This window comes from Vulpes vulpes, chromosome 13 (assembly GCF_048418805.1).
Source record: "Vulpes vulpes isolate BD-2025 chromosome 13, VulVul3, whole genome shotgun sequence".
In the NCBI taxonomy this organism is placed as follows: Eukaryota; Metazoa; Chordata; class Mammalia; order Carnivora; family Canidae; genus Vulpes; species Vulpes vulpes.
Window position 1 is genome coordinate 149607585 of NC_132792.1, and position 7706 is coordinate 149615290.

The following is a 7706-nucleotide window of genomic DNA, read 5'->3' on the forward strand; positions in this document are numbered from 1 at the left end:
ACCCAGGGCCAATAACTCGTTACAGGATGCACGACGAGTAACAGTTTGGGCACAGTCAAAACCGTGACAAATGGGCCGAGCTGGCCCAACTTGATGGATTACATAAACATCAGACCCCCGCTTTTCCCAGCAGCAGACATACCAGCATATTGTAAAGGAAGGGACAGGGAGTCAAGGGCCATGAAAAACTCTGGCTTTTGGGTCAAGATCAGATTCTGGTGAATCAGGGAAGGCTCCTTGGAGGAGGAGGTTCTGGGGCTTCCAGCAGCCTCCAGGGAGGCTCAGTCGCTCCCTCTCTTTGCTTTCACCACCATCGCAACAGTCAGCACATCGCGGTACAGAGGACGGAAGGCGGACTCCGAGCCCACGGCTCGGCGGACCCGGGTCAGCTCCCCCCATCTCCCTCCCCCCCCCCCCCCCCGCCCCCCGCCCCCCGACGTCGGGTCCCTTTAAGGCATCGAAACTCAGTGAACGTTCTACGGGGCGGCCTCGCGGCCTCCGCGAGGCGCGCTGACGTCACCCTTCGGGGAAACGGCTGACGTCAGCGCGTCCTCGGCGAGCGGGGGCGGGGCCGTGAGTCATCCGGACCGCGCCCCCCGCCCGCGGCCGAGCGCACGTGAGCGCGCGCCGCGCTGGTTTCTAAGTTTAGCTCGGCGGCCTGTGTGGGGTCGCGAGAGGTAAAGGCGGCCGCGGGGACCCGGCGGGCTGGGGGCGGCTGTCCCGGGCCCTGCTCGCCCCGCCGGCGGGGCTCCGGGAGGACGAGGCCCGGGCCGCAGGGTGGAGCGCGGGTGCCCCCCGGCGCGGCGCCCCGTGAACGAGCCAGAGTTCCCTTCTGCTCGGCGACCCGGGACTTCCCGGACGCCCCGGGGTTCTGGAAAGTTCTCTGGTGGATGGGGTGCGGCGCTGTGGGCCGGCGGCGGACCAGGCGCGGGCCCGAGCCGTCGGGGTTCAGCCGTCGGGGGCCACGTGGGGCCGGAGCTCGGCGTTTCCGGGCTGGGGGGGCGGGGGGGGGGCGCTGGCTGCGGGGCCTCCCGGGACGCCCCCTCCCCCCATTCCCCTCCCGGCGGTGACCCAGCCTGTGCCCTTCGAGGCGGGAGGGCCGGGCGCGGGGCCCTGAAGGATGGGGAGCCCAGGCCGCCCCCCCCCCAGCCCTCCCCGGGGTTGTTCCAAGGTGACCTCCTAGGAAACAGATTAAAGTTTCCGTTTTTGTTTTGTTTTGTTTTTAAAACAGCGCCAGACCCCTCGAGAAACCGACACTGTCCCCCCCCCAAGTTCTTTTGGGGTGGGGGGAGGGAAGAGTTCTGGAAAGCAGCTGGGTCGGCCTAAGGTGAACCGAGGTTGTGACCCGCAGAGGGGTCGGCGACCCCGTGACCCGCATCCTGTTGTTGCCCGGCGTCCTCGTCCTCGTCCTCGGGTTTCACAGGCTCGGTCCCCACCGGCAGCTTCTCAGGCCGCGTGCGTGTGAAGCTTCTGACCTTGTTGGAGGGCCGTTGGGTATTGCAGAAGGGTATTACATTTGATAAACTGGTTTAAAAAAAAAAAAAAAAACGGTAATAAGGGAACATTTTCTACCCGTAGGCCCGTTAGAAATTTACATTCCAGATTTTCGAAGGCCGTTACCTTGAGGTTTTTTTTTTTTTTTTTTTTTTTTTTCCCCCCCCGTCTGTTCTTTTCTCAGAAGCGGTGGGAAGTTAGTGGGGGAATAAAGGTAGCTCTGCGGAAGATGACCTGAATGAAGGACAGAAACCCTTAAGTCCAAATGTATGGTTTTCATTTTTTTGTTTTGTTTTCCCAAAAATAACCACCTGGGCCCTTGCAAATTGGACACTTTCAGGTATAAAGATGGAAACTGCAAGTGTTGAGGGCTTTATTCCCCATTCAGGATCCATCTCCACACAGTTTAAAAAAGGAACGGAGAGTTTAGGATCTAGGTCCAGACTGTGCATACCATTTTATATTGTTCTGTAGCAACAGAAATCTCACGTTCTTAGTGTTGTACCATTGCTACCACATTTTCCCCCATGTGATGCCTATTTTGGGAGGGCCTTGAAACGGAGCAGGTGTCAATGATGATGAATCACGTTCTCAAACTGAGCTAATTTCCCTTTGTGTAGGTTATTGTTCTGTGTGTATATAATGTATAAGAACCTTAACATAAACGTTCTTAATGTTCAGAGATTAAGGTTTTTTTTAGTCCGGAAATTGAGTTTTTTGTTTACAAAAATACTTATATCCTTGCAGTGGGCCACCTGCATCCTGTAGGCAGCCTGGTAGCGTTTCTGTAAAGTCTTCCCTGCCCCCAAGTTGTACCTGTTCTCTTCGAGCTACATCTGTCACTCGCTTATCGTTCACTGTGTTTTGATTGTTTGTTTCTCCCACTACACTAAGCTCTTGGGACCATGGACTAGTGCGTCTTTGTATCTTTGGCATCTAGAATAGCGCACGCATATAAAAGGGCTTTATATTTTTCGTAGTGTTTTGTTCCATTGAATAAATGTGGGGTTTCCCAAAGCAGTTTTTGGGAAGGGAAAGGGTTTTTTTTTTTCTATAGTTGAGGGGATTGAGCTGCAAACCCATCTCATTGCTGTAGGGGACATAGTTTCCTTGTTTTGCAAGCCCACCTTCCCCCACTCCCATCACCACCACCACCCATGAGAAAGGAACCAAAGAAAATAAAACAATCGAACCCTAAATTATTTTGGAATCTTAAGTCGTGCGGTATACCTTTAGGTTTGAGATAGTAGAACGTTGTCCTGCTTTCCAGGCCATAACTGTAATCCACACACTGGCATTAATTAGGTCCTTGACTCAGGGAAGTTAACTAGTCTTTATTTAAAAAAAAAAAAAAAAAAATGGAACACCTGGGTGGCTCAGCAGTTGAACGTCTGCCTTCGGCTCAGGGCATGATCCTGGTGTCCGAGGTTTGAGTCCCACGTCCGGCTCCCTGCAGGGAGCCTGCTTCTCCCTCTGCCTGTGTCTCTGCCTCTCTCTGTGTCTCTCATGAATAAATAAAATGTTTTAAAAAAACAACAAAAAAGAATACCTGGGTGGCTTGGTCCTACTCGTGATTTGGGGCTCAGGTCATTATCTCAGGGTTGTGGGCTTGAGCCCGGGGGCTGGAGCCTGCTTAAGAGTCTCCCTCTCCTTTTGCTCCTCCCGCCTACCCCCCCCCCCATTAGGAATTTCAAAAATGCTGCTGCTTTTCTAGGCCTTAAAGACTGGTTGCTAAATGGAATGTTTACATTGAGATAGATTTGGTTTCTGCACAGTACTTCATACTTACCCTGAGAGAAGACTTAAGGATATAAAATGAAGAGATCTAATTTATTCTCTCCCTTATAAGTTACCATGGTGTGATTTTTACCATCAAACTTTACTCGCTAGGACTCACCAAGCTGCACTGATACCACACTCAGTTTTACAAAAGGCTGATGAAAAAATAAGTTGCTATCAGAGATTTAATTTTGAAAAAACATACATAGTTTGTTATAGAGGCTACTGATATTTTCAGTAATAACCTATACCTCTGCAAAACCTAAATTGGAAGGTCCACATTTTAATAACTACTATGTTTAGTCAATGAAGGGTGGTATGTATTTGGAAGATTTTAATTAGGATTTTAGAAAGTGGTTCAGCTAAATTTTCTCACACAAAGAGTTTCATGACTATGATGAAAGACAGCAGCTTTCATGGAAACAGAAGAAACCTGGAAGGAAAGACCCAAGGGATGCCTTGGTATTAGCTAGGTTCAGCTTTGACAATTCCTACTCCCTTTCATACCACCCTCACTATTTTTAAGCACTGTTTAATGTGGATTTTTTCCCTCAAAATAGAGCCTTCTGATAAAAATTACTATTTGTTGAACATGTGCCAGACCCTGTGGTCAATAATTTCTGAAATTAAAAAAAAATAAAAATAATAATTTATGAAATTATTTCAGTTAATATATATATATATGTACATCTCTTATGTACATCTCTTTATGTACAATTATAAAGAATTGGCTCTCACGTGTATGGAGGTTGGCAAGTCCTAAGATCAGTAGCGTGAGTCAGCAAGCCAGAGACCCAGGAGAGCCAATGCAATGGTTCCACTCCAAGTCGAAAGGCAGGAAGAATTCATTCTCACTGGGAGACGGTTAGTCTTTTTGTTTTTGCAGGCCTTCAACTGACTGGATGAGGCCCACCAGCATTATGGAGGAGCTACTTAATCTACCAATGTAAATAATTAATCTCATACAGGAACACCCAGAATAATGTTTGACCAAACATTTGACCACCCTGTGGCCCAGTCAAGTTAATAAATTTGTTAACAATCACAGGCTGACTTGATTTCCAGAGCTCATGGCATGTGAACCCACTTTCCCCACTTACCTGGAATGTTGTCAAAATGCATTGCACTCACACCTGATGGACACACCTAATTAGGGCAGGTTTTTAAATACCAGTAACCATTTCAGAATCCCCTCCCCCAGTAGCCTATATACAACATAGCCAGTTCCTTCCTTAGTCTAACTCTCCAGCTTTCTAATTCTATTCCAAGCTCTCTGGTTTTCTCTTCACATAACCCTTTAATTCCCTCCACACTAGCACATCTTACCTGACTCCTTGGTCAGTCCCCTTCATGTCCTCTTCGAAGGGCACCAAGACAGTGAGCCCATAGCCTTCCCTTCTCTCAGTTGCCTTTTTAGGACCAACCTTTGCTATTGCTTACTCTTGACTCACTCCTCCCATCATTGTCACTGTCCTTTTAGAGCTCTGACCTCTCCAACCCCCCTTCTCTGAACACAAGCAACTGTCACTGCAGGGACTTCACTTCGTTGAGTTTCAGACTTGTGAACCCACATCCCAGAGATAGCTTATATAAAAATAATTCCATGATCTATGTACTTTTAATAAATACTGTTTATTTATTTACTTGATCACCATTTTGGAAAGAATAAGAATTCTTAGAGTATTTTTTTTTTTTTTTTTACCTAGTTGGCACTTTTTCTGTTACATGCTAGGATACCTTATGTAGATATCATGGATGCCCTGATACCACTTCTTCAGCATTTTTTTCATGAACAGCCTGAGAGCATTTGTTCTCAGCAAGTGAGTTGTCCTTTAATATCCAGAACGGAGTCATTCCCAGTGAAATAATGCTTTGAATGCTTTCTCAGATTTTTGTGGAGTTTTTCATTGTTATATGTTATTAAAGTTAAAAATGTTAGCACTTAAACACATGGACAAAATCAGATTTTTACTGGTATTCAAAAGATACGGTTGAGCCTGTGTAGCTTTTAAAACTGAAAATGTTGGAATCTGGGTGGTTCCGTTGGTTAAGCGTCCAACTCTTGATTTCGTTTCAGGTCATGATCTCAGGGTTGTGAGATCAAGCCCTGCGTTGGGCTCCACCCTGGGTGTGATGCCTGTTTAAGATTCTCTCTCCCCCTTCCCCCCTCTCCCTCTCCAAAACAAAACAAAAAAACTGAAAATGTTAAGATGGATATTGAGAGATGGCAATTGTTGCAGATGTTATAGATATTTGCACTTGAGGGATTTTTGTTCTTCGGAAAGTTAATTTACCGAACAACCCACTTAAAGGACATTTTTATTACAGTCACAAATAAAAATATACTTCTGTATTAGGAAATAATCGTGTATTAATTGATTGATAAATGATATCTGCCACAATTATATTCATTTAATCAAAATGAAAAGTTCTTTCTACTACACAATACCTTTGTTACAGGGTTTCCAGGGCTTGGAATTACATAAACCCTCTTAATTTAAATTGACTTGGTTGGCTTTGGTATGTCTGATAAAAACAGGGTATTCAAGTAGAGATCTTAAAAATCTAAGTTGAGAAGTTTGATGTGTAATTTGGTACTGTTTTTACCAGCCAGATACAGGGACTTTGGTCTAACAATTATGACACTGGGTCTTTTGTAAATGGTTTCTTGGATGCATTTTCATCTATTGAAACCTTAATAAAGAGGAGACATCACTTAATTACCCCTTCCTGTGTTTTTTTTTTCTTTTTCCTTCCTGTGGTCTTAATATTGTTCTCTTTTTAAATCCAGGTTTGTTGAAAACAATCATGTCTTTTCCTATGCCTCTTTAAATTTTTATTTTTATTTTTTTTAAGATTTTACTTATTTATTCATGAGAGACACAGAGAGAGAGGCGGAGACACAGGCAGAGGGAGAAGCAGGCTCCTTGCAGGGAGCCTGATGTGAGCTTGATCCCGGGACTCCAGGATCATGCCCTGAGCCAAAGGCAGACTTTCAACTACTGAGCCACCCAGGCATCCCAACCTTTGCCTTTTTTAGAAGCAGAGTTACAATTATGTTTTAGAACACAATGGAATCTATCAAGTAAAAAAGCTAGCTGGTAATTCTTTGTCTTTAATGATTAAATGTAGAATTTCAAAAAAAAAAAAAAAAAAAAAAGGGATCCCTGGGTGGCACAGCGGTTTAGCGCCTGCCTTTGGCCCAGGGCGCAATCCTGGGGACGTAGGATCCAGTCCCACGTCGGGCTCCCGGTGCATGGAGCCTGCTTCTCCCTCTACCTGTGTCTCTGCCCCTCTCTCTCTCTCTCTCTCTCTCTCTCTCTGTGACTATCATAAATTAAATTAATTAATACATTAATAAATAATAAATAAATGTAGAATTTCCAGCATATTATGTAAGCAGCATTTATGGTGATATTCTGAAAGTTTAAGTCATTGAAATTTTTAACAGACTTAGATTATCTTGAGATTTAAAAAAATATAGAGAGCATTGCCTTAGCGACATTAAGATTATAATAAAGATTTTGCACTCCAAATTCCTTAAAAGAAAACTCAAAACATTTTTCTTATATCCTATTTTAAAATGTTGATATTATATTGAAGTATATAAAGTCAAATTGGATTATCAGTGTTATAAATAGAAAAAATTACTAGATCTGCTTCACTCTTGTAAATAAGGTTTGTTTTACATCTAAATTATAAACTATTTTTAGCTGGGTAGTTAAGATCTCAGGCTTTTTTTTTTTAAGTCAAGTTTACTGAGGTGGTTTACATGCAGTAAAATTTATTCTTCTAGGTGTAAAGTTCTATGAATTCTGAAAAACACAGCCATATAAACATTACCACAATCAAGAGAGAAAATTTCTACCACCCCAGAAAGTTCACTTGTGCCCCTTTTAGATAATCCCTTATCCTGAAAATAAAATAAAATAAAATTTTATTTATTTATTTAAATATTTTATTTATTTATTCATGAGAGACAGGCAGAGGGAGAAGCAGGCTCCATGCAGGGAGCCTGATGTGGGACTCGATCCCGTGTCTCCAGGATCATGCCCTGGGCCAAAGGTGGTGCTAAACAGCTGAGCCACGCGTGCTGCCCTGAAAATAAAATTTTAAATAACATTAATGAAATAAGACTTTTAAAAGCATGCCTGGTACACTGGCCTTGGACCAGTGTTGTTGTAAACCAGATTATAACTCACTTTAGTGGGAAGGCAAATGTAATTGAAACAAACTTAAGTTTTTTAAAATATATTATTCTAAAATGATTGGATAGAAGTGTTAAAAACAAAGTGAAGGATCAATTTTATTCTTTTATTCTGTTTCCCTGATGTATGTTTACTTTTCTTTGACCTACATCCATCTCCTATATCTTGATATAACTAAATCCTTAGGCATTTTCTTTTGCCTGCTTGTATTTTAGTCTTTTCAGT

General features: G+C 43.8%; 1 long non-coding RNA gene across 1 annotated transcript; it reads left to right on the forward strand.

Annotated features, from left to right (window-relative positions):
• Positions 1-588: 588 nt before the first annotated feature.
• Positions 589-5993, forward strand: LOC140595003 (uncharacterized). The gene is made up of 2 exons (XR_011996384.1): positions 589-677; positions 1232-5993. It is a non-coding gene; the product is annotated as an uncharacterized lncRNA (long non-coding RNA).
• The last annotated feature ends 1713 nt before the right edge of the window (positions 5994-7706 follow it).